The sequence below is a fragment of the Dermochelys coriacea genome, chromosome 2 (genome assembly GCF_009764565.3).
Source record: "Dermochelys coriacea isolate rDerCor1 chromosome 2, rDerCor1.pri.v4, whole genome shotgun sequence".
In the NCBI taxonomy this organism is placed as follows: Eukaryota; Metazoa; Chordata; order Testudines; family Dermochelyidae; genus Dermochelys; species Dermochelys coriacea.
The window spans coordinates 174,679,949-174,707,224 of record NC_050069.1 but is presented as its reverse complement, the minus strand read 5'-3'; the positions used below and the strand labels follow the sequence as shown (position 1 = coordinate 174,707,224).

The 27,276-nt window shown below is 41.7% G+C and overlaps 1 protein-coding gene across 6 annotated transcripts in view; it reads right to left on the bottom strand.

The window, feature by feature from the left end:
- Nucleotides 1-27,276, bottom strand: part of TPK1 (thiamin pyrophosphokinase 1) — a 516,426-nt gene that overhangs the window by 393,204 nt on the left and 95,946 nt on the right. For 4 of the 6 annotated variants that reach the window (XM_038390021.2, XM_038390018.2, XM_038390017.2 and 1 more), the window contains one exon: nt 25,162-25,233. The exons of the other annotated variants lie outside the window; for them this stretch is intronic. The gene's annotated coding sequence lies outside the window, so the exon portion shown is untranslated. The remainder of the gene's footprint in view (nt 1-25,161; nt 25,234-27,276) is intronic. 6 annotated transcript variants of the gene reach the window in all.

Sequence of the window (27,276 nt, the reverse complement as noted above, 5' to 3'; positions counted from 1 at the left end):
ACTGTGAGAGAATGTCCAATAGTTGATATTAAGCTTGTGCTTATTTTTTCCCCCCAGAGTTTGTCAGCTCTTATAAAGATGGAATCAGGTGTCAAAACAGACAAAAAAAAAACAACATTCGTAGTACTCGCCCAAATTCTTTGCCAAACCCAGTCCCACCCTCTTGAGGTGAAATAAGGCATCTGAACAAGATGTCAGTTACACAGATTGAGAAGATCTTCATAATATATGTCTTGCTTCTTTCTTAAGTATTTTGATCAGCAGGGAAATAATTCACAACATTAATATTTAAATTGCCATTAAGCTTCAAAGTCAACATTCCTCTGACATCAATAGGAACAGTTTTTGCAGACTGTCTGCAGATTAAGGCAGTTTTCACTCTGCTCTCAATCTCAGTGATATCATCAATAACAAAGTCTAGAATTTTTTTTAAAAGTTTAGATTCTGGAGCGCAGTAGAACATAAGCCTCCAGAAATCATACCAGCTTGTCAAGTTGCCATGATCTGGCCCAATTTGTCCTCTGACAGGAATATTATGTACAGGGTTATGTCTTCTTTTAAGGGAGTTGCTACCGAAGCTTTATGTGATTGTAAGAGAAGAAAGGGAAGTTTTTGGTGGTTTGGTGTGTTTAAAATGTTTTACCACTGATCTCGACTCTCTTGAGGTAGAGGTCATGCATTTTTATAAAGAGATCTGTGTTGAGCTTTATATTAAGGGTACATGTATAAATTATTTATTAACCCTTTATAAACTATTAATAGATGTTATATGCATGTTACAGACATGAGTTGTATGTGTTATAAATGTTAAACACCTTCATAAATGATAATAAGCAACCTAATGACCTGCTGCACTCTAGAATGGAATAACCATTTATTAAAACATCCTATTAATTATTTACTAACCCTTTATAAACTATTTATAACTGTACCGAGTGTGACCAAGATCTGAAGCAGTTCTCCAGATCTGTTCTTACTTATGGAAGAGTTTCTTTTCGGGGAAAGTTCAGGCCTCATTACTATTGCAGCACAGACTAAACTAGGACAGTCACTGTACGAAAGATCAGAAGGCTGTCTACTCTACTCAAAATGACATAAAGAGAAGCAAAAGGAAATGTCACATCTGGTGGGTTAGATATAGAATCGGCTCTGATAAATGTGGAGCCAAAAAACACCTAACAGATTGTGGGAATCTATTAAATGCTATGGGGCAAACAGAGTTAAACTGAAAAAGAGTGAGCATAAAATAGAGTAAAACTTCTACATCTTAGGTGAAATCCTGGCTGTACTGAAATCAGTGGCAAAACTCCTATATACTTCAGCAGGGTCAGGAGTTCACCCACTGTCTTTCTAATCCTGAGGGCCTAAGGGCATGCCTACACTGCAGTGTAAGCTCATGCTTGAACCCAGGCTCCAGGCACCAGTAGAGTTTTATCTTTATTTTTCTTGTAACCATCTCTGATCTTTATGTCTCATTACTTGTACTCACTTAAAATCTCTCTCTTTGTCATTAACAAACTTGCTTATTGTTTTATCTAATCCAGTGTGTTTAAATGGAAGTGTTTGGGAAACTCCATTTGTGATGGCAAATTGTGGACATATTATTTCTATTAAAGAAATAACAGGCTTAATATAACTTGTGTTGTCCAGGAGCGAGTTTGGCAGTGCAAGATATACATTTCTGGGGGAAAATCTAAGACTGGGGGTGTGGTGGGGTCACCCTGCAGTATAACCCAGCCTGGTCAGAGTCAGAGTGTGACCCAATGTGGCTGGCAGGCTACAGTTACACACAGATGCTCAGGATGTGGATTGCATGCTGGAAGGCTGTTTAAGAGTGGCCCAGATGGGAGCAAGGCATTGTATGGCACCGAAGATTGCAAGGAAGGGGTGACACATCCGCTCATTAGTCTGGATTATACCCTGGTATGTCACAGGCACATTTCACAAGAACTAAATTTAAATTAAAAAAATTGGACAGCAATGACACTACCCTTAATTGGTATTTAGTACAGATTTGCAAGAATTAATATATTATATTAACTACTTCTTTACTCTAGGTTTCAGAGTAGCAGCCGTGTTAGTCTGTATTCGCAAAAAGAAAACGAGTACTTGTGGCACCTTAGAGATTAACAAATTTATTTGAGCATAAACTACAGCTCACTTCATCAGATGCATTCAGTGGAAAATCTGATTAAGTGAGCTGTAGCTCATGAAAGCTTATGCTAAAATAAATTTGTTAGTCTCTAAGGTGCCACAAGTACTCCTTTTCTTTTTGTTTCATTAAAACCTGTGAATCTGCCATTTTGTAAGAGCATTTGATCTCCTCCTGTACAAACCCGTATCTAAATCCTGTTCCAGCTCACAGACATTTCATGGTAATCTGAGAAAAAGGACCTGATCTAAAGACTGCTGAAATCAGTGGAAAGACTCCTGTTAATTTCAGCATGGTTTGGAGCAAAGCCAAAGAGGTTTAGAAGTGCTTGTGTGTATGTCTCAAGTTCTTTAGTGTGTTTTGCCAACAAGAGCTGTGGGAAGCTATTTCCATTGTTACTCTCTATGCACTAATAAATTACCTTCTAAAATATGGTAATAACATGATGAAGGCTGTATGGCCATGCAGATATGTACAAGCTTCACAGGTGCTGAAGGCATTTGGCCTCTTGCCTTATTACACCCCAAGTGTCCATATAAGTCTCGCAGCCGTAAACTATGTTGAATGTTATTCTTTATACTGTTCTCAATAGCCAGCACAAAATCTCTGGGTTACTCTTCAGGGGTACCCATATTTTAGCATGATTGTAGCTTTGTGCTATTAATCAATACTAAATGTCAAAGATTCTCACTTACATCAAAATGTATATTTACATATTTGGCTGAAATTTTCCAATTGAAATTCCTTGGGATATGGACTCAAAGTACCTTAGTATCCTTTGAAAATCTCATCCTGTATTTATTTATGTTCAGTTAAGTTATTAATCTATCAACTTCTCTGAAAATGTCCGTATTGTTTCTCTATAAGAACATTAGGTGTCAGTGTTCTAACCATTTAACTATTCTTGCCACGGATACAGGATGAAGCTTGTAATTTGCATACACCTATAATATTAGGCCATTTTGATTTCTCAAAATCAGAAGAAATAACATTCTGAAAAAAGTGACTATTACCTTAATCAGAATGTGTGGCTATTTATACAATAATAGTTGATGATAAATGCCAAGACCCAACTCATGACCCTCAGGTTTTATGGTCAAAGAATTGCATGAACAAGGGGATATTACAAAAACAGTTTAACATTAATTGCTTTGTTACATTGGTCACTCAGAACACTTGTGTGAGAAGCTCAGCTGTTACTTCTGTTTCTCTCTCTCCCTCTGATCGTATCCTGTGTCTGGAGCCCCATTAGCACCTCGAAGCTTCAAAAGAGAGACCTGCCTCAGAGTCATACTTAGTGGGTATCATTAAAGTACATTCTGATTTTAGACATATTACTGATTCCAGAGATGTTCCCTAAACTTAAAATGGGGAATGGTGCTAGAACTGGTGATGTCTCTAAAACCAGAAGGAACTGTTTAAGTGTACTCACTGTACCCATCTAAGAACTGTGGAATTAGCAGCTGAACCATGGTAGGGGCAGCGCAGAAATGCAGTAACCTAGGGGGGAATTTGGGAAAGGATTGTCCCCAGCACACAAAGGACAATATGCTACTTTTAGGACAGTGCCATAACAAGCCACCCAACAGGACAGTGTGAAGGGGAACCGTGCCACACCTTCTCCCTGCTCTTTTGGGGCTACTGGCATGTCTCACAGTGCTAAGGGAAAAAATCCTTCAGTCCCATGTGTTCAGGGACTGAAGTCCAGGACTCTGCATGGGGAGGGGGAACTATGGAGGAAATGGCTTTTTTCGCCTTCCTCCACTCCCCACAAGGACAGGAACATTCTAGCCCTTAGTACAGTACAAGTTTTGTTTCCAATCATGGTACCATTTTTCAATGCAGCTTTTAGGCCTTCTGTAGGCTTAAAGCCACTATCAGCTCGTATCTGCTATTGCCCAGCTTGCAGTGCTGCCTCCCACAGAAGTGGGAGTTAGTTCCAGGTTAGTTAATTAGCTCCAGGTAATCTCAATGAATGATATCCTTTCTTTCAATAATTTAATGATTATATAAGTCAGACTGAACATTTTCCAGCTGACATGCAGTAGCATATCTTCTGAGCTCATGTTGTTTCAAGTATCCAGAATAACTAATGGGAAATATCTGTCTTCTTCCATTATAATACGTTAGATGCTGTAAAACAAATAAAATATGAATGATGCTGGGAGTAAAACAAAAGGCCTACCTAGTCTTTCCTTAAAAGAGCACTCTAACTGATGAAAAGCACTAACTTTGTGGGGTTCCAACAGTTGTTCTGGAGCTTGGTAGGGACTACTAAAATGGATGCCTCCTTATTAAATCTAAACAGACACACAAAATCTAAGTCAAATCTGTGGCTCAAAAAGGGGCTTCAAGACTCATTTTCCCCTGCTTTATAGTTTGTGAGATGAGTCATCAACTAAAGGATGCTACACTGTCATGATAAATAAATGCTTAGACTATGCAATGCTACCGTAAAAGCTGGAACCCAGGTTTAATATGTAGTTACTCATGTTACTTTAAGAAGTCCCAGAAGAACTCACTACGATGGCAAGCTTGTATAATAAATGGCTAAGACTTGTAGCAAACTTGAACAAATTCTGCACATCTCTAAATTTAATATCTAAATATGAAACTGAAGAGCAGCATGCACCAAGCTTTTGCAGTGCATACAAGAAGCCTATTTTAGCAAAGATTTATTGCACTAATAACTTTGGAACCTACCTATTGTCCTGCATGTTTCAGAAAGGACACTGTACTGTAAGTGTCTATTTAAATTATCAGAGACAGAAGCTGGGTTGCAAACAAACTGTAAAATGTTCAACTGCGTCAGCCAAATTGATGGTGTGTTTATTATTTCTATCCTTTCTCCCACTTTCCTTATAGCAAGCTCTGTTGCCAAAGCATTTTCAGAAGGTGAATACAAAGAGTATCTTAGCATTGTAAGTACTGAACGAAAGCTGACTGATGCATTAATGCTCATTCAAATCTCTAGATCTAAATAAAGCAATCAAATTAAATGCATGATTTTGAAGTGATCTTAAAAAACTAACTTGCTCCTAAACTTATTGCAGAAAACAAGCTCCAAAAGTCCCTGGCAAGAGCATTACCTCTCCCTCTCCCAGCCAAAAGGTGAACCTCAGAAGCATCATTACATTTTAGAAAGCTGCAGTAAGGATTTCACTCCATGACAAAGATGCATTTGCTTCCAAAGGGATGGTCAAGAAAAAAGGCAGCCCAGGCAATGTAAATTCAGATTTAGACTACCCTGCCTTTCCCAGATTACGAAATGGGATGGGGCGGGAGGGGAGTCTCAACTAGATAGGAAGAGGGCGTGGGGTGGGGATGGTGTCCTGGTATGGAAAAGGTTGAGAATCACTGAAGTAGACTAAATGTAGACAGCAGCTCCCACATGGCTTTTGCTCTTCCTAGCAAACTGACCAAAGAAGAAGGCTAGAAAAACATCCTTGCTGCTAAAGTGCATCTCTCTTTCTTTAATGAACAGCAAGCAAGGGATTAGATTTGGCCTGCATGACTTTCCTTGGCCATTTAGGTCTTCCCACTTTCTTCTCCTCTTCAGCAACTGGAGGGAAGTCTGCTCCCCCACATTCCTACTGAGGAGACATGGGCAGTGAAATAATTATTATAAATAGTTATTTATATTACCGTAGCGCCTAGGTGCCTCATGAAGGATCAGGGCCCCCCTGGGCTAGGTACTGTACAGACATGTATACAAAACAGTCCAAGACCAGAGATTTTATGATCTAGGTAATCCTAGTTGCTCATAACCCCTCGTTGTCCCAATCCACAGAGTTTAGTTCTATTATTGTTATTTGTATTGTGGTTTTGCATAGGACCCCAGTCACAGACCAGAACCCCATTGTGCTAGGCATCATACATACAGAACAAAAAGATGATCCCTTCTGTAAAGAATGTACAGGTTAGAACCGGGACATCGTTCTCCTTTAGATTATTGCCCCTGTCAAACTTGTGGGGAAGAGGCAAGAGTTACTGCAGACAGTCTGCAATCTTTTAGGCTATTTGAGTATGCCCTTTGGTTATCAAACAAAAAAAGGGGTGGGGGGGCACATATCATCCTAGTATAAATTTACCCCAACAATGAGATAGCTCAGGTGACTGGCAATGAGACACTGAGTTTCACAGCTGTCATCTGGTAACTGTTTACTGGGAATTTGTCTGAGATCAGCAGACAAGTGACCACATCACAAACAATCGCCAAATGTTGGCACTTCTTAACATCCTTTATAGTACTTAACACATGAAAGCTTGAATGAACATGGCAAATGCTTCTTTTACTTAGGGAAGTGCATCTAGGTGAAGATTGAGACACACGGACATAGATGTTTGCATTACCATCATTTGTGTTGTACCAATAATGGAGAACATTAATTTCCCACAGCATTAAATTTGTCAATCAGTTTTATTATCACACAAAAGAACTGTTCTTCTGACACATGGTCAGTAGATCTTGAAGTTCAATCAGGAGGTTTTCAGTGGGAACTGACTCTGACAACTAGAAAAAGATCATTTCAGTGCCACAACCGTGATCTGAGTCTGCATCTTAATTTAAATAAGGTTAATAATCTGGAAAAGGATTCAGAGTATTTTGCAAACTGAGGGAGAGAGCAGAACTGAGATGATTTTGATCATATTATGTAATTCCATCTACAGTCTAGTTTACTTTTGTGTTCGCTATCAGAAAAGTAACTGGACTGGGCAGACACTAAATATGTAAATAAAATGGTGAAACAGTGCTAAAGGATGATGAAACATAGGCCAAGATTTTGAAAGCCACGATTTCTTGGTGCCTACCCTGAGACACCTTCATGGGGCCTGATTTTCAAAGGGTTCGCAGGTAACACTTTTTGAAAATTGAACCCTTTTAAGATGTCAATTTGGGCATTCTAAGTCACTTGCCCTTTTTGAAACTCTTGGGCAAAGTTCCCACTTTCTTATAGTGAGTAACCCTCCACCCCGTACTTGAGTGTTGGTGTGAGCACATACAACTCAATTGACTTCAGTGCACTTATATCTGCTTAACCCAGTATTGAATTTGGCCCCTGATGTTTTCTTTAACTTTACTTTAAAACATTTTTAATGGATTAAAATAACTTGATTAAAATCCTTAGTAAAGACCCAAGTTAATTATATAAGTACAGATTTGGCACAGACTCCAGATAATTTTAAATCACTTTCAAAGCATCTTCTAGACTTACAAATGTATTTTCTTTCTGAAGCTACTCATGCAGCCAAAATTGTCAAGTCCAGGTGAATTCTGAGCTTATCAAGTTCCTTAACTTCAAAATATTTGGGCTTCCTTCCAAGATCTGGAGGAAAGTCAAATTCACTCTGTCTCTGGACACACCAAGATGTAATCTTCCAGGTCCCTCTGCCTTGTCCAGAGTGGAAACACTTCATTCATAGCTTATCATTCCACACAAATGCAATGCCCCGCTAACATTGAGGGCTAATGGGAGTTAAGGACTAACCCAGAGTGCTCAGTGTATCTGACCCTAAAGTAGTGAAGGGATAAATATAGGTTCAAAGATGAAGCCAAAATTTTGTTCATTCATGCAGTCACTCCTCTTGCGAGAGTGTAAAGGGCCAACTGTCAGCCTTTGCCTTGACTTTTGCGGATCATAACATGCATCTCTCAGTTAGCTTGTGCAGCAGTTTTTCTGTCAAGTTTCACAAAGTTGAAATTTTTTAAAAGTTTCAATTGTTTGAGTGTACCAGTGATAATATAGCCCCAAACTGATCATTTATTTTTCCTGTTTGGTGAAAAATACACATTATCCATCATCTCTCATTCACTTCTTAGCTATCAATGCTCACTTCAGATTCCATTATGCCACTCTCCTATTGCCAACTTGTTAAATTTTCAAACAAACTCATTCATGCTTTTTCCCATGCTGCCTCACACCTTTGCTCCATGCTTCTTGTAAACATCTGCAAAGCTACCTCATTATCCATCTTCAAATCCCTTTTACAAAGCTACCTCATTATCCATCTTCAAATCCCTCTTCAAAACTTTCTTTTGCTCTAATGGCTATAAAAAACTTGATATCCATCAGGATGGTGGTGTCCTGACACCACTGCCTATCAAGCTGGCCAATACCGTCTCATTGTTCACTCGTAGTCTCCCATCTGCCTGTATCCATCTGTTGTCCCTTATCTTAGACCAGTGGATTTTCAACCTGTGGTGACTGGACCCCTGGGGGTCTTCAGACAACGTCTAAGCCGGGGTCCGCGAAATGCTGTAATTACCATAGAATAGTGGTTTAAAACCTGTAGTCCCCAGACACCTGGGGAACCGCAGACTATGTCTAAGATTTCCAAAGGGGTCCAAACCCCCATTTGAATTTTTTTTTTTTAGTGTTCCACAAATGAAAAAAAGGTTGGAAACTGCCGTCTTAGACTATAAGCTCCAGGGGGCAGGGACTGTCTTTTTGTCCTGTGTTTATACAACACCTAACACAATGGAGTCCATGACTAGGGTTCCTAGGTGCTACAGTAATACAAATTACAAATCATCACCATTTCCTGGATACCCTGGCCTTGATTCTGCTCCCACCCCAAAACTTGACTTCAACAGAAGCATGAGCAAGCCCCTTGTATGCCAAGCTTCCCACTAAGGGCCTGATCCAAAGTCCATTAGCTTGAATAAAACTATTCTCATTGACCTCAGGGGGCTTTTGATCATGCTCTAAATCATCAACTCCTGACAACAGGAGTTTAAAATAAAAAATGCTGCAAGAAACCCATGGAGTGATCAGACTTCCACTATTATCACTGGAAGTTTTTGCTATTGTCTTGGATGGAAGCAGGGTCATACCCATAACTAGGGCTACGACTTTGTCAGGGAGGTCATGGAAGTCATGGAATCCATGACTTCCAGAGACCTCCGTGACTTGAGCCCCCAGAGCCTGGGAACTGTAGGGTCCCTGCCACCCCTGGCGGCTGGGAACTGAGGGCCCAAGCTCCCTGCTGCTGCGGCCGGGGTGGGTGCCACACAGATCCCGGCCCTGCAGCCAGCGGGGGTGCCCCAGAGCATGGAGCCTCTGCAGCTGGCAGGGATTCACGGGAGCATAGAGCGCTGCAGCCAGCGGGGATGCCCCAGAGCTCCGAGCCAGAGCCACCACAAGTGGTGGGGGTGTCCCAAGCTTGGAGATGTGGGGACCCTGCAGCTCCGAACCAGGCACCCCGGGTGGTGTGGGGAGCCTGCAGCTCCCCATTTTGTGGTACATATTTTTAGTAAAAGTCACAGATAGGTCACAGGCTTCCGTGAATTTTTTTTTTATTGCCCATGGCCTGTCTGTGACTTTTACTAAAAATAGGAGTGACAAAATCTTAACCTTACCCATAACTACTGCAAAGTGAGTAGGGTGTGAAAAAATGCTTCTCTCCCCTCAGTAAGAGCCACTTTCCCTTTCCCTCTCTCTCCATCTCTGAAATCAGACTACTGTGTAGGGTCTTCCATCTACTGTATATTAAGTCTATAATACTATAATTCTGGCTGATTTGGGATTGTGGTGCTCCTATTTTTATAAACATACGTGTTTGAAAAAAACATTTTTTTTTATGGGCCAAATTCTGTGCTGTGTAAATCTATGAAACACCACTGAAGTCAATAGATCTCCATCTATTTACATAAGCAGTTAATATGGCCCTTACGGGGGGGGGGGTTTATTCCGTTTTATTTTCTCTAATTCTAATACATCTTTTCTGAGATGGGACAACAAGAACTGCACTCAGTATTCAAGGTGTGTATGCACCCATGGAGTTATATGGTGGCATTATGATATTTTCTGTCTGATTACCTAACCCTTTCTAATAGTTCCTAACACCGTTAGCTTTTTTGATTGCCACTGCATATTGAGCAGATATTTTCAGAGAACTATCCACGATCTTTTTCTTGAGTGGTAACAGCTAATTTAGACCCCATCATTTTGTTTGTATAGTTGGGATTATATTTTCCAGTGTGCATCACTGTGCATTATCAACACTGAATTTTATCTGCCATTTTCTTACCCAGTCACACAGTTTTGTGACTTCCCTTTATAACTCTTGACACTCTGCTTTGGACTTAACTGTCTTGAGTAATTTTCAATTGTCTGCAAATTTTGCCACCTCACTCTTTACCAGATCATTTATGAATATGATAAACAGATCCTTGTGGGACCCTGCTATTTACCCCTCTCCACTCTGAAAACTGACCATTTATTCCTACCCTTCATTTCCTGCCTTTTAACCAGTTACTGATCCATGAGAGGACCTTCCCTCTTATCCCATGACTACTTACTTTGCTTAAGAGCCTTCGGTAAGGGACTTTCTGAAAGTCCAAGTACATCATATACACTGGGTCACCCTTGTTCACATGCTTGTGGATATCCTCAAAGAACTGTAATAGACTGATGAAGCATGACTTCCCTTTACAAAAGCCATGTTGACTCTTCCTCAACATATCGTGTTCATCTGTGTGTCTGATAATTCTGTTCTTTACTATAGTTTCAAGCAATTTCCTTGGCATGGAATTTAAGTTTACCAGCCTGTAATTGCCAGAATTAACTCTGAAGCCTTTTTTAAAATCATCACCACATTATCTATCCTCCAGTCATCTGATACAAAGGCAGCTTTAAGTGACAAATTACAATCACAGTTAGTAGATCTGCAATTTCATATCTGACTTTGTTCAGAACTCTTGAGTGAATAACATCTGTTCCTGGTGACTTACTACTCTAATTTATCAATTTGTTCCAAAGCCTCCTCTGACACCTTAATCTGGGACAGTTCCTCAGATTTGTCACCTCAGAAGAATGGTTCAGGTGCGGGAATCTCCCTCACATCCTCTGCAGTGAAGACCTATGCAAAGAATTAATTTAAACTTCTCTGCAACTGCCTTGTCTTCCCTGAGTGCTTCTTTAGCACCTCAGTCGTCCAGTGGCCCCCTGATTGTTTGGCAGGCTTCCTGCTTCGGATGTACTTAAAAACATTTTTGCTGTTAGTTTCTGTGTCTTTTGCTAGTTGCTCTTCAAATTTTTTTCTGTCCTACCTCATTATACTTTTTCGCTTCATTTGCCGTTTACATTCCTTTCTATTTTCCTCAGTAGGATTTGACTTCCAATATTTAAAAGATGCCATTTTGTTTCATAGATTCATAGATACTAAGGTCAGAAGGGACCATTCTGATCATCTAGTCCGACCTCCTGCACAGCGCAGGCCACAGAATCTCACCCACCCACTCCTATGAAAAACCTCACCCATGTCTGAGCTATTGAAGTCCTTAAATCATGGTTCAAATACTTCAAGGAGCAGAGAAGCCTCCCTCAAGTCAACCATGCCCCATACCACAGAGGAAGGCGAAAAACCTCCAGGGCCTCTCCAATCTGCCCTGGAGGAAAATTCCTTCCCGACCCCAAATATGGCAATCAGCTAAACCCTGAGCATATGGGCAAGATTCACCAGCCAGATACCCAGGAAAGAATTTTCTATAGTAACTCAGATCCCATCCATCTAATATCCCATCTCAGGGGATTTGGCCTATTTACCCTGAATATTTAAAGATCAATTACTTACCAAAATCCCATTATCCCATCATACCATCTCCTCCATAAACTTATCGAGTAGAATCTTAAAGCCAGATAGATCTTTTGCCCCCACTGCTTCCCTTGGAAGGCTATTCCAAAACTTCACTCCTCTGATGGTTAAAAACCTTCGTCTGATTTCAAGTCTAAACTTCCTGGTGGCCAGTTTATACCCATTTGTTCTTGTGTCCACATTGGTGCTGAGCTGAAATAATTCCTCTCCCTCTCCTGTATTTATCCCTCTGATATATTTATAGAGAGCAATCATATCTCCCCTCAACCTTCTTTTAGTTAGGCTAAACAAGCCAAGCTCCTTAAGTCTCCTTTCATAAGACAAGTTTTCCATTCCTCGGATCATCCTAGTAGCCCTTCTCTGTACCTGCTCCAGTTTGAATTCATCCTTTTTAAACATGGGAGACCAGAATTGCACACAGTATTCTAGGTGAGGTCTCACCAGTGCCTTGTATAACGGTACTAAAACCTCCTTATCCCTTCTGGAAATGCCTCTCCTGATGCATCCCAAAACCGCATTAGCTTTTTTCACAGCCATATCACATTGGCAGCTCATAGTCATCCTATGATCAACCAATACTCCAAGGTCCTTCTCCTCTTCCGTTATTTCTAATTGATGCGTCCCCAACTTATAGCTAAAATTCTTGTTATTAATCCCTAAATGCATAACCTTACACTTCTCACTATTAAATTTCATCCTATTACTATTACTCCAGTTTACAAGGTCATCCAGATCCTCCTGTATAATATCCCGATCCTTCTCCGAATTGGCAATACCTCCCAGCTTTGTATCATCTGCAAACTTTATTAGCACACTCCCACTTTTTGTGCCAAGGTCAGTAATAAAAAGATTAAATAAGATTGGTCCCAAAACCGATCCCTGAGGAACTCTACTGGTAACCTCCCTCCAACCTGACAGTTCACCTTTCAGTAGGACCCGTTGCAGTCTCCCCTTTAACCAATTCCTTATCCACCTTTTGATGTTCATATTGATCCCCATCTTCTCCAATTTAACTAATAATTCCCCATGTGGCACGGTATCAAATGCCTTACTGAAATCTAGGTAAATTAGATCCACTGCATTTCCTTTATCTAAAAAATCTGTTACTTTTTCAAAAAAGGAGATTAGGTTGGTTTGGCACGATCTACCTTTTGTAAAACCATGTTGTATTTTGTCCCATTTACCATTGACTTCAATGTCCTTAACTAATTTCTAACTGCCTCTTTTACTTTTGTTGTTTAGCCATGTTGGGATTTTTTGTCCTCTGGTTGTTTTGTTTTTTTTAAAATTTAAAATATAGTTTGAGCCAGTATTATAGTGTTTTTAAAAGGTTTCCAGGCAGCTTGCAGGCATTTAACTCTTGTAACTGTTCCCTGTAATTGCCGTTTAACTAGTCTCCTCATTTTGTGTAGTTCCCCTTTCTGAAGTTAAATACTTTGGTATTTCCTCTCCCTCCCTCCCTGCTGCCCCACAAAGAGATTAAATATAATTACATTATGGTTGCTTATACAGAGAAGTTCAGCTATATTCACTTCTTGAACCAGATGCTGTATGCCACTCAATCCTAAATCAAGAATTGCCTCTCACAGTGTGGGTTCCAGGACTAGCTGTTTCAAGAAGCTGCCATTAATGGTGTCTAGAAATTTTATTTTGGCAGCCAGTCCTAAAATGACATGGTCCCAGTCACTATAGGGATAGCTAAAATCCCCCATTATTATTGAGTTTTCTGTTTTTGCAGCCTCTCTAATCTCCCTCAGCATTTCACAATCACATTCTCCATCCTGGTCAGGTGGTTGATAGTATATTCCTACTACTATACTCTTATTATTCAAGTATGGAATTTCTATCCATAGAGATTCTGTTGCACTACTGGATTCAGATAAGATTATTACTATATTTGAATATGTTTTCTGTCACAGATAGTGCCATTCCTACACCAGTGCCCTGATATTATCGTGTCCCATTGATTATCATTGTTCCTCCACGTTTCTGTGATGCCTATTATATCAATATCCTCATTTAAGACCAGGCACTTAATTTCACTCATATTAGTATTTAGACTTCTTGCACTTGTATACAAGCACTTGTAAAATATGTCAGTGTTTAGGTCTCTGCCTTCATATGATGTAACTGAATGGGACTCTATTTTGTCTGACTGTTTCTTTTCATTCCTTCCTGTATTTCATAGAATCATAGAACATTAGGGTTGGAAGGGACCTCAGGAGGTCATCTAGTCCAATCCCCTGCTCAAAGCAGGACCAACACCAACTAAATCATCCCAGCCAGGGCTTTGTCAAGCCGGGCCTTAAAAACCTCTAAGGATGGAGATTCCTCCACCTCCCTAGGTAACGCATTCCAGTGCTTCAGCACCCTCCTCATGAAGTTCATCAACTTCTATCCTCTCCTCTTTATGAGGACATAGAGTATCCCCTTAAATAAATGTCTGTCTGAACCATGTGCTACTCCACACCTGTTGGCTTCCCCCAGCCCTTAGTTAAAAAACTCCTCTACAACTTTTTTACTTTTACATACCAGCTATCTGGTTCCATTTTGATTTAGGTGGAGCCCATCCTTCCTTGATAGGCTCCTCTTTTCCCAAAAGATAACCCTGTTCCTAATAAATCCCTGCTCCCAACATCGTCTCATCCATGCATTGACACCCTGAAGATCTGCCTATCTAACTAGCCCAGCATATGAAACTCAAAGCATTTCAGAGAATTCTACCATGGACGTCCTCGAATTTAAATCTCCAACCTTCCAGCCTAAATTTGGCCTCAAGGACCTCTCTCCTACCTTTCCCTATGTCATTGGTACCTACATGTACCACGACCTCCAGTTCCACCCTAGTACTGCACATAAATCTGTCTAGATGTCTTGAGAGGTCCACATACTTCACACCCAGTAGGCATTTCACCAGGCAGTTCTCCCGGTCATCACAAACCCAGCTATCTATATTTCTAATAACCAAATCCACCATTTCTATTACCTGTCTCTTCCTAATAACTTGGGCTCCAGTCCCAGGAAGGTATCCTCAATATGAGAGGACACTATTACCAGGGGCGGCAGGTTTGCATAATTTTTGGGGGTGCCCAGAACCCGCCCCTGCCCAAACTCCACCCCCCACCTGCCCAAGGCTCTGGGAGGGAGTTGGAGGAGGTATGGGGTGCAGGCCCTAGGCTGGGGCAGGGGATTGGGGTACAGGGTGCAGGCTCTGGGAGGAAGTTTGGGGATGGTAGGAGGTGCAGAGGGAGGGGTGCAGGGATGAGGGCTGTGGGGTGTGGCTGCAGATGAGGGGTTTGGGTGTGGCAGGGGCTCAGGGCAAGAGTAGGGATATAGGGGGTGAAGGCTCTGTCTGGGGCTGGGAATGAGGGGTTTGGGGTGTGGGAGGGGCTCAGGGTGAGAGTAGGAGTGTGGGTGAGGGCTCTGTCTGGGGCTAGGGGGTTTGGGGTGCTAGAGAGGCTCAGGGCTGGGGCAGAGGGTTGGAATGCAGGGGGATGAGGGCTCTGACTGGGACTGGCGATAAGGTGTTTGGGGTGCTGGAGAGACTCAGGGCTCAGGCAGAGGGTTAGGGTGTGGGGGGATGAGGGCTCTGGATGGGACTGGAGATGAGGGGTTTGTGGTGTTGGAGAGGCTCAGGGCTAAGGCAGGGGGTTGGAGTGCAGGGGGATGAGGGCTCTGACTGGGACTGGGGATAAGGTATTTGGGGAGCTGGAGGAGCTCAGGGCTAAGGCAGGGGGTTGAGGGTGTGTGGGGCGGTTAAAGCTCTGGCTGGGGGTGTAGGTTCTGGGGTGGGGCAGGGCTGGGGAAGAGTTTGGGGTGCAGGAAGGCTGCTCCGGGACAGGGGCCAGAGAGGAGGACTCCCCCCAACCCTTTCCCTGCTGGCAGCAGCGAGCTCTGGGGGAGGAGCCCCCCTTTCCTGCTGCCCCAGCAGCACACTCACCCCCACCACTGTCTCTGCATGTGCTCCTAGGGCCTCTCTCAGGTCCAGGAATCTCTCTCATCTCCCCCGTGGTGGGTGCCGGGGGAAGGGGAGGTGCTGCGTGCGCCTCCTCCCCTGCTGTTGCCCCTGACTGTAGCCTCACTGGGAGTGAGAGATGGGGCAGGAGCGGTGACTGCGGGCAGGAGGGCCCCCTGTGCTGGCGGAGGGTCCCGCCGAAAAAGGGAAGGGTCTGAGGTGGAAGGGCAGGCTCAGAGTCAGTCTGCCCTGGCAATGGAGATGGGCGGCCCTAGGACCCTGCGGCAGCAGTTGCTGCAGGGAGGCAACATGGAGCTGCATGGCAGAAGCAGACCACTGTTCTGGTGCGTGGGGGCAGCAAGGGGAGGCCGGGGGACACTCGTAGGAGGCGCGGGGGGGGCGGCAGGTGGGGTCAGGGGGAGGACACCCAGCCCCAAATATTGGTGGAGCTGGGCCCCTGGGCTCTGAATATTGCTGATGTCAAGGCACCACGTGGAGATATAACTCGGTGCCTATGACTATGACATCATCAGGAAGGAGGGTCCCAACTACTGGATCGTTTCCATCTGCTCTAGCTTGATGTTCTCCTTCCCCAAGACTTTCATCCTCCTCAACAGCAAAGATGCTGTGAGATGGGGGAAGGGACTGCCCTACTCTGTCCCAAAAGGGGTCATCTATGTACTACTCTGTCTTCCTGAACTCCTCCAGTTCAGCCACTCTGGTCTCAAGAGCCCAAACTTTTTCAATGCACATAAAGTGACCTCTCCTTATATGAACACTCATGCACTCCCCAGTGAGCTCTTCTCTCTTCTCATCCACTCTCACCCTGTTTTCTTCCCCGGTCTCCTGATCTTTACTTTACTGTATTCTCTCCTCTCCCTCCACCTGCTGAATTCCCCCAATATAGGCTGATCATCTACATTTCAAAGAAGTAAAGGACAAGGGCATGAAAAATGCATGACAAAGCTATTTTTTAAAAGGATGGCACCTCACAATGTTTTGTCAATAAAACATTAAGAAGAACATAAGAACGGCCACACTGAGTCAGACCAATGATCCATCTACCCCAGTATCCTGTCTTCTGACAGTGGTCAATGCCAGGTGCTTCAGAGGGAATGAAAAGAACTGGGCAATTATCGAGTGATCCATCCTCTGTTACCCAGTCCCAACCTTTGGCAGTTAGAAGTTAGGGACACTCAGAGCATGGGGTTGTGTCATGATTCATACATGTGTCAGTCAAAAATTTAAGATTCACAAGTTCAACAAAAACTTGACAAAATTTTGAATTTCAGTGAAAAAATAGCATACAATGTTTGTGAAGATTTTCACAAATTATGCCCCTGTTTTCAACCAGGTCTAACTCCAGCTTCTGATCCTTTGCATCATTATTGCTTGAAATCATAGGTTTTATCTGCTCAATTGTATCTTTGTAGTTTAGTATCTGAGGGGTAGCCGTGTTAGTCTGGATCTGTAAAAGCGGCAGAGTCCTGTAGCACCTTATCGCCTAACAGATGTATTGGAGCATAAGCTTTTGTGGGTGAATACCCACTTCGGCGGATGCATGTAGTGGAAATTTCCACTTTGTAGTTTGTTACTGATCTAATTCATGGACATTAGTCATTGAATGAGGAACATCCCTTAAAATAGGCAGTCCCATTGCCATCAGCCAATGGACTGCCTCCCTCTCCTTCACTGTCCACAGCACCATAACTCCCCACCATAATTGTTCTTCAGTCTGGCAGAAGAGTTCTCCCTGCCAGGCCTATATCAATTCAAGCTTGTCCCTCACCCCACTGGTCCTCTCCCTCCCTTTATTCTGAGGTTGTTTTGCCTTGATGAACATAATTTCCCTCTAGATGGCTATGGCTACAGCAGGCAGGTCAGTTCTAAGTGTAATGCCAGTGAAAATCCAATGGATATTTTAAGTGAAGAACTTTCTCCTTTCTCTCAACTCACGCATCTGTGCTAATTCTGTATACTTACTCCTGGCCCTTGGCTTCCCATGCCACAGCTCTGCAGCCAAAGCACTTGCTGACTATATTCTTTTTTTAGCGGCTCATCCCTTCCCTCTTCGTACTGGGTGCTCTGAAGTTTCCTCTTCATAATACTTTCTGAAGCTTCACGTTTTAAATATCCTCTGCAAAATGTGATGGCAACAGGATATACAGTAGGATGCTATCAAAGGCTTTGATACAGCAAAACTTTTGACAACGGAAGTTCCCTAATGGGATTTGCATCTCAGCTCAGTAGTAAAAAGCATTGTAATAGCCTCCCTCCCCTATTTTTTTCCCTTCTGCTCTAATCATCTGTTAGGCTTTTCCCTAGCACTTCAAAGTAATTCTCTATTGTCCTGTTACTCTGAACTAAAGCTCAGCAGGGTTTAGCTTTTCAAAGCACCACAAAGAGAGTTCTTAATTATTCATCATTCTTCCATTTAAAAACAAAACACAAAACAAAACAAATCTGTAATTCTTCAAACAAACAAAATCTCCTCTTAGATCTCAGCATTTCCAGTTGCTGAAATTGCGCAGAACTAAAAACAACACAAAGCTTACAGTCTCATGGCCATCGACCACAGCTACTAAGTAAGGACTTTATTCTATCCCACATATTAAGGGAAACAAGATCGAACGGTGGTTACAGCGCGAAACAAAGTCAAGGGACTTGCAGTAACTCTGTGCTTAGCTCTACCAATGACTTACCAAGTAACCTTGGGCAAACCAAATTAAACCTTCATTTTCAAGTGTCCACTAATTTTGGATACCTCAATTGTAGAATGTGAAACCGGAGTCACCTGAGCTATGATTTTCAAAGTGCTGAGTATGTGCACTTCTGAGCAGGAGGCATTTGCTGTGACTCTAACCTTTGAAGCCTCTCATGTTTATGAAAAGAAATGTAAACCTCTGAGTTCACCACTGGGAATGTGGTAGAGTTAATTTTCTTCCTTTGGCCATTTGGGAATGGAAACTCTTGGGACAGAGCCTCAGCTGATGTAAAATACTGTATTACCAAGGATCTGACCATTGTTACTGTTTTGCTTTCAAGATTGATGTGCAGTAATAGCCCATGCTCACCTTGACCACCTTTACTTGCTTATAGCAGTACATTCTCAAGCCCATACACTCAAGAAAGCTGATAATAACTCTGCTCAGACTCCTGTAGTTAAAGAAAATTAACTCACTGCATGAAGTCCAACATCAAGCCTTCTACACTTGGAAAATATTAAAGTTTTAAATCTATAGAAAGTGTACAGAATAATGAACTTAAATTACTAAACATGAAAAAGAAATTATATTATTGATTTGACTTAAATTTTGAGACGGAAAAATATACTCCATTGTTGACTTATCAGGTGCCTAGCATCACCTCAGAAAGGATGAAGAAGTTTTGCTGAGGCCAGCAGTAAGAGTTACTGCTAGTCTGGATGCCTGCATGAAATTGCAATAAAGTACACAAGTCCATGTGACATTCCAATCACCATTTTTATGAACATTTTCCTATTTATTAATAGTAGCTGCTTTAAATTCTCTTAAATTTTATGCCAGCTGCCAATTCTGGGTCCGGTTCAAATTTGAAATGTATTAGACATACATTCAGATGGAAATGATGAAAATAAAAGGTGAAGAGAGAGTACAGCATATGCCAACACAGCAAGTTCATAGCAGACTAGTAACAGAGCAATTGAATCTATGTATATGTATTTAATCATTTCAAAGGCTTAGGTGAATTGCTCCAACTCTTTTCATCATGATACATTGAGGCAATGAAGGAAAAGATAGCTGTCACAGGGGAGAATAACCTAGATTTTCAGCCTCAACCTCAGAGATTTAAAAAAATAAATCACTGAATATATTGCGGACAAAAGCATATGGAACATGAAATGTAACACAGTATATGGTATTTGCAGACAAGCTGCACGGTGATACTTAATATATGCTTCTATCTTTTTCCTTGCAAGAGTTTTTGTAAGAGGTAAATAACAACATGTGTCATCAGTAACACAAATTACTCAAAAAAAGAAGTAATGCATAGTTATTAAACAACTTCCGGTGATAACTTACTCCATTCAATAGCTGCCCTATCCTAGTTCAATACTGAATAAGACCGATCAGGAGTTGCACGGGCACAATTTTTATAATGGGGGTTGTTAAAAGCCATTGAACAAAACTGTAAACCCTGTATATGATGGAAACCACTTCAAACCACCACACCCCATCTGACCAGGATAGATAAGCTGGCCCACATTTAGCTCTATATCAGATAGCGATTTTGATAGTGGAAAGGCCTTTGTAAGATTTTTCCTGTCTTGGCTGTAGAGCAGAGTCTAGTTTCTAACCCCCGGTCTCCTCCTCAAGCTGTTCATCTTTTTCTTTGGTTTCAGAGTAGCAGCCGTGTTAGTCTGTATTCGCAAAAAGAAAAGGAGTACTTGTGGCACCTTAGAGACTAACAAATTTATTAGAGCATAAGCTTTCGTGAGCTACAGCTCACTTCATCGGATGCATTTGGTGGAAAAAAACAGAGGAGAGATTTATTCATCTTTTTCTTGCTTCTTATCCGTGATCAGAACTCTCATAATATACCTATGGGTCGTTTTGGGGGGTAAGAAGGAAATTACTGGCAGGAAGCATAACAAAACTCAGCTAGATCTCAAATTCCTGCAGAGGAAGGAATCCCACATGGCAGACAGGAGGAAGAGGAAACCCAGAAGTGCTCCTGGAAGCCAAGGAATTTTGCTGGCCAGTTTTAGGAGGAAATTGAGATTAGCCCCACTTCCACTTTCATAGATTCTAAACCAGAAGGAACCATTATGGTCATCTAATCTGAGCTCCTCCATAATACAGGCTACAGACTTACACTCAGCGATTCCCCACTCAGAAAGTCCTGACCCATTCACAGCTGCTTACTCAGCACATGCTCTGCATCTGTAGTGCCTACTCACTACTGAATACGCAGCTCACAGTCAAGGTGCAGCCAGCTCCAGTGCTCTGAGAGTGTGCTGGTAATATATTTCAATACAGGGGCTGAAGGATATTTTCTAGCAAGAGTGCCTAATACTTAAAAGAAAAAAAGAACCTAAGCTGTTCTGCCTGATTTATAACTTTCTACGACAGCCTTTATTTTCTGATGAAGTCAAAACTTGCTTCAGGAATGGACAGCAGCTAGTGCTATGGAGTATCAACGGATCAGCAAGATAACCACAACATCTGTCAACAGCCTAGAAACAGGACTCTACTAACCAACGCTCAAATCCTGCAACCAGATTTTACTAGTAAGCCCTTGGATACAAGCCCACCCAATTGGGAGCAGGAGGGAATCTAAGGAAGAACACTTCTGTAATACATATTTCCCTACTCACAAACTTGGAGACTATTTAACAGCACAGACTAACATTTCTAGAAATACAATACTGTATGGGAATTTTATCAAATCCCTGTAGAATGCTAACATATTATTCTAACTCTTTAAGTAATAACACTATTTTTTCAGTGCATAACTGCTGCTCTTTATAGCTTTCATCATTAATCTTTCAGCCATGGAGAGGATTCTGAATGCACAATTATTTAGCATTCTGCCACCGAGTGAGGGCACACGGACAATGCCAGAGCATTAGGATACTAGAGATTATAAGGGCAGCATTTTCAAAAGTGAGAAGAAACTCTGGGTGCCTCAAATTCAGGTGCTCAACTTGAGATACTTTTCAGAAGTCAGATGTTCCGCATTTTCTGAAAAATCAGATCCCTTTCAAGTTGTCTCAGCAATTGGGCATGTAAAAATGAAGGCATTCAAAATTGCTAGTCACTTTTGAAAAATCTGGCATAAGTGACCTACATTGCTGAGAAAAATTGGACTTTTAGAAACTTTTATTTATTGTACCTTCCAGAAGGCCTTTGTGGTTTTTGTGGCCAAAGTCTGGGCTTCCTTGGGTTCTGAATTAACGTGGAGACTGCTTCAGTCTTTAAATCCAAAAACCATCCTTTTGTAGACATATTATATTTCAAGTGTTACCATTTTTTCACACCATCTGAAGATCAGCAGTAGTAAAGTACAGACAGATATGGTATAGATTTTTTTGAATAAGAAGAGATATTGATACTGGAAGCTGAACTTGAAGTTTGAGCAGAGGTTGGTGAAGTTTCTTATGAAGGCAAAGATCCATGTACAGCATGGCTGAAAAGCTATCAACAGAAGACAGAAGGAAGTGGTACTGTTCTCTGATCCACAGTATCCTATTGCCAGAAACTGGAAGTCCTCACATGAGTAGAGTGGTGAATGCTGATATATTTATTCCTCGAAAAGGCTAATTAAGTGCAGAAATCACATTACAGTGGACTTCACAAAGCACAGACTGGAAATAACTTTATTCAAACTTATGCAATTTGAAGTAGTTCTTTGCAAATTATGTCAGTAAAAATATCTGCCATGAAAGTCAGAAATAAAACAGAGGCTAATTAGCTGAAACTATTGATTCTTAAGGTCAAGTGAAGTTACACCAGGGATGGATTTAGCCCAGAATGTCCACATTTATCCACGACTCGATAAACTCAGGACAGAGCAAAATGTGTAGATCACCTCACACCTTTGTTCTCACCTATTGCTGAGGTGATAGGACTAATGAAATAAGTTATCTTGTTAAAGGGACACCATCCACTTGAAAATAACATTTCTGTCTGAACACGTTTTACCTGCTGTTAAACCAAAGCTACTGTAACTAAAAGAAGTTAGCCAAAAAAATGTTTTTCTCCATTTTTCCCCAGTATCTCCCCTTTATTTTTCAGTTTGTGGATTTGACAGCGCAGTGGGTACAGTCGGTTCTCTGTTTCTCCTGCAGTCACAAAGAGTGGAATTTTGAATAGATTCTAAGTGACTTATGAGAGCAAATCCTACTGGCTTTCAATGGGATTGTGCTCCGAACTCACTTAGACACTTTTGAAAATTTCATCCTTCCTAGTAGGAGTAATTGTTATTTTCACTGCAGCAGCCCTCAGAGGACTGGATCCCATTGTGCTATGCTCTGTCCAGACACACTATTGTATTAAATTGGATTCAAGTTCTTATTTCACTCCCATCACTGTAGTGTAGCAAAGGAAGTATTTCTTCACACAACGCACAGCCAACCCGTGGAACTCTTTGTCAGAGGATGTTGTAAAGGCCCAAACTATAACAGGGTTAAAAAAAGAACTAGATACATTCATGGAGGATAGGTCCATCAATGGCTATTAGCCAGAATGGGCAGGGAGGTTGTCCCTTGCCTCTGTTTGCCAGAAGCTGGGAATGAGCGACAGGGGATGTATCCCTTGATGATTACCTCTTCTGTCCATCCCTCTGATGCAACTGGCATTGACCACTGTCAAAGACAGGCTACTGGGCTCGATGGACCTTTGGTCTGACCCAGTATGGCCGTTCTTACAGTAAAATGCATCCCTGTCCCTAGAGCTAACAGTCTAATGCCCCCATCCTGCAGTGGTCCTGTGCAGGTCTCAGAGTCACCACACACACATCTGATTGCAGGAGCAGGGCTTAAATATCAAAGAACAGACCAAAGGAAAGGTATAGCAGAATACAACATACAAGCAATAGGGTCAGGGTATTGCAATACCATCAGAAGGCGATTGATGGTATGTCTGGTATATAGTTTATGGGAGAAAGAGACAATTGCATGGTCAAAAGCAACACAAGAAGACACAGAAGTGGACAAGATGGGAGGGGCACAGCCGGTAAAGGACTTAGGGTACCAACAAAGAAGCTTGTGCTTTGTTGTGGAAAAGGGGGAGCCACTGGAAGGATAAAGAAAGTGATGCGGGTGAGTAGAAAAGATGATCTAAGCAGTGGCATTCTGACTAGACTGAAATAGTGCAATGCAGGCTACAGGAAGGCAGAGAGGAAAAAGATGCAGTAATTAGGATAGCAAGTGACCTGGGCCCCAACAAGAGCTTTAGCTACTGAGATGATCAGTTATTCTTATTACTTTTTAAATGATGGTAGAGCCCAGAGGACCCGTTTATGATAAAAGCCTCATTGTGCTTGGTGCTATACAGCTATAAAGTCAGAAATATTCCATGCCCCAGAAATTTTATAACCGAAGTTTCTTCCAGACTGTATCATTATCCTTTTTAAAGAGCACCACCCTCCTTTGGGACCCCTATATATTGTAGCTGTCCTTCCAAGCAGGTGAGGAACTGCTTGGGGCCAAACTGCTGCAGGGGTACAAGACCTCTGCAGAGATGGCCCTGGCCTTCTGTGAAACTCCTGGGAGCAATCACTTTTGGGGACAGACCTCATCAAGGTTCAGTGAGGGAATTTCTGCAAGGGGATATTTCCACCTAAAAAGCTCCCAGTAAGGGAGTTCACCAGAGGAGACAATCTGGCTCATAGGTTTCAGTTCAAAATTAATCCACTTCCTGGGGTTTGGCTTTAACAGTAACTCAAATAATAGCAACACATAAATCTCTCCCTCAGCATGGCTATTCCTATGATTTCTCTGCAGAGACTTCTCTATCTCCTACCCTAGTTTCCTACAGCCATGAAGCCACTCTCACCCTCCCTCATGTCCAAGGTAGAATTAACAATTCACACCAGTCACAATGAGTCAGCAGGACTCTCTGAAGGATTCCAAACTTGTTAACAGGTTACACATTGCCCCAGTGTTTTATCAGAAGCTAGATTCTTTTTTTAAACTGGTCAATTTAAAATATTCAAACGGACAGCATCTCTTTAAGTCAAGCTCCGTTTGTAGCAAGTAAGAGTAACTCCATGAATGAATATTGAAAATTAGGGTTTCTGTCTCTGTGCTGCAGCATTTTAAGAGTATTTTAGGCAAGAATTCCTAGCAACCTGCTGAAAGATTGAGCTTCTCCACTGAAAGAATGAACAGCTTAAAGCATGTATACATTTGTAAAAAAAAAAAAACTCTATAAATATTAGTAGCTTTACAGTGATCATGCCAGAGATGATTAGCTCCATGCTTACTAAACAAAGCAAATGTGCCCAATGATTTGCACATTTCCAACAGAAAAATATCCCAATATTTTTATAAATCTTTGTACGTGGTTCATTTGATTTTGATTAAAACTAACACATTTTGCTGATGACCTATCATGGACATTCACTTCCTAAGTTATCAATGCAGCACTGATCTATGCACTTTGTCAGCAAAACCACCTCATTCCTGAGGATGCCTCTGAAAAGCTGCAGGCTTATTTGAGGTAAGCGCACATACATGCATCCCTTCCCAGTCCATGAAGTTCCCACTGAAATGCATAAGAATGCAAAATTTGACTAATCCACTCATTTGCTGCACTCAACAATAAGGAATGTATTCTGCTGATTGACATTCTCACCCGGTGATTGCTCTAGTTAGTGGAAATTGCCACATTGAGATTCAATGGACATAGGGTAGATTAGCTGGGCAGCAGCTAAGTAAATAAGCAAATTAAGATATATGTAAGTTATTATTACCTTTCTCCACAGAGGATGAAAGTAATCTTGTCCAAAGGCTGATTAACAATCAATAGGCAAAATGTCAGGTTTCCTATAAAAAAAGAGATGATAGTGCTCATTAACGAGTAAATTGATTTTCCCCTCATTTTCTTTGTTTTGTTTGCACCTAACACCCCCCCATTTAATGTTAAGCAGAAATTTGGATCATACTTCACTGATTATCCTTCTTCTTAGGTTTCATCATTTCAGATATATAGAGACAGCGAGAGATTCATTAGAAACATTTTATTTTAGCAAGTCCTTTTCATTTATAACAGATGTTCTCTGCTAATAGGCCCCCCTCAATAAGACCCAATGTCTGTGCAACTCTCTTGTTCAACCTCTGTCTTGCTGTTGCAGCCTGTGCATGACACTTAATGGTATTAGCATTTTAGGGAGGTGCACGTGTTCTATTAACAACAGAGGCATTGCTATCTCAAGGTAAAGTTCTCCTCTCAAATCTACTCAGAAGATCTAGACTCTGAAAGTCTGCTTCCCTTCGGGTGCAGTATTCCTGTTGACATCAACAGCATCTGCAACTGTGTGAGAGTGGATAACGGCAGTCAAGATTTGCTGGGCAGAGCTGGAAGAACTTGCCAGTAAACTGTTTGTTGACACACTTAGGGAGCACTATGAAAAAAGTATACAAGCTAAGAGTTCTGAGAGACAGCAAAGATTGCAGCTACATTATTCAGCATTACTGTTAATTATTATTAGTATTACAGTCATGGACCAGGGCACCACTGTGCTAGACACTGCACAACACAGAACAAGAGATCCCTGCCCCAAAGAGCATACAATCGAAGAAAACAACACAGGGATCATACTTGATAAGATATAATTATTTTACCAAAACATTTTTTTTTTAGTGTACGTCTGTTATCATGTGTGATTCCACAGCCTAAATCTCACTCCTGGAAACAGGCTATCACCACACGCAGCCCTGCAAGCCTGCAACTAACCAACCAGTCCACATTCCCACAGCCTGAACAGGCTTGTAAGCCCCACCCGTCCTAAGACTTTGTCCACTCAAGGGACAAAAATGAACACACAAAATGCAAAAGTTTTAAAATAAATGGATACTTGCTATTCCCAGACTGTGGCTCCAGGGAGCAAATGTAACCCCCATGCCTTATTAGGGTTGCATATGCTGGAATAGCATTTACTTCATTTCCTAATTATCTATCTGGAATAGAAGTTTCCCCTGGAGCTTCAGTTCCTTAAGCTATCAGGTTAATGAAGTCTATTTGAGCATGTGAAGCCAATGTAATTGCAAGGAGAAATGATCTATCCCTAGAAGGTCTTCCGTGCCTCTGAGCACATTTAGTAGAGCAGAAGGTGGAGCGAGGAAAGAGTCACGTGGAAGTATGAGGAAACATAAAGGTGAAGAAAATCTCTGCATGTGCATGAAAATTTGGCAAAACAAGAAGGAGTTGCATACATTGAGCCACAAATGAATGTGCATGACCGGCAGGCCACCTGCAATCAACTAAAAACTACACCAGACTTAACTGTAGGGCAAGTCAGCCCATGATGTACAAACATAAAACAACTTTTCACATGAGTATCATTATATGCTGGGATGTGGCATTGGCCTGATATGCTAGAAGATCACATGCTCACCACCAATGGGGAAGCCATTATTGAGGTAAGAGCACCATAGCTCTGCTTATAAATGAGAAGCTGTCGCCTGGCTCCTGCTAGATTCAACAGAGAGTGAAGTGTAAATTGGAGATACACATTTACACTCACTGAGAATCTTGACTAAAAAGCAGCTATTAATCAAATGAAGATTTCTGATAAAAATGAAGACCACAGAGAAATTTCAGCTAGTACAATCCACAGCAGCCCTCTTGCTAATCAAGAAAGACTGTTAAGAGTAAACCACAGCATTGCTCCGTGCACTCCATTGGCTTCTCATTTGAAAAAAATCCACTTCCAGGTCTTCATCTTTAAAATCTCTTAATAAGTTAAGAAGAATCTATCTCATGGACTGTCTGTCCATCCATTAATCAAGAAGGCAATCAGCACATGAGCTGAAGGTTAACCAACTGGGCTGTGCTGGACTAACAGGGGAAAAAAATTCCATAGTCAA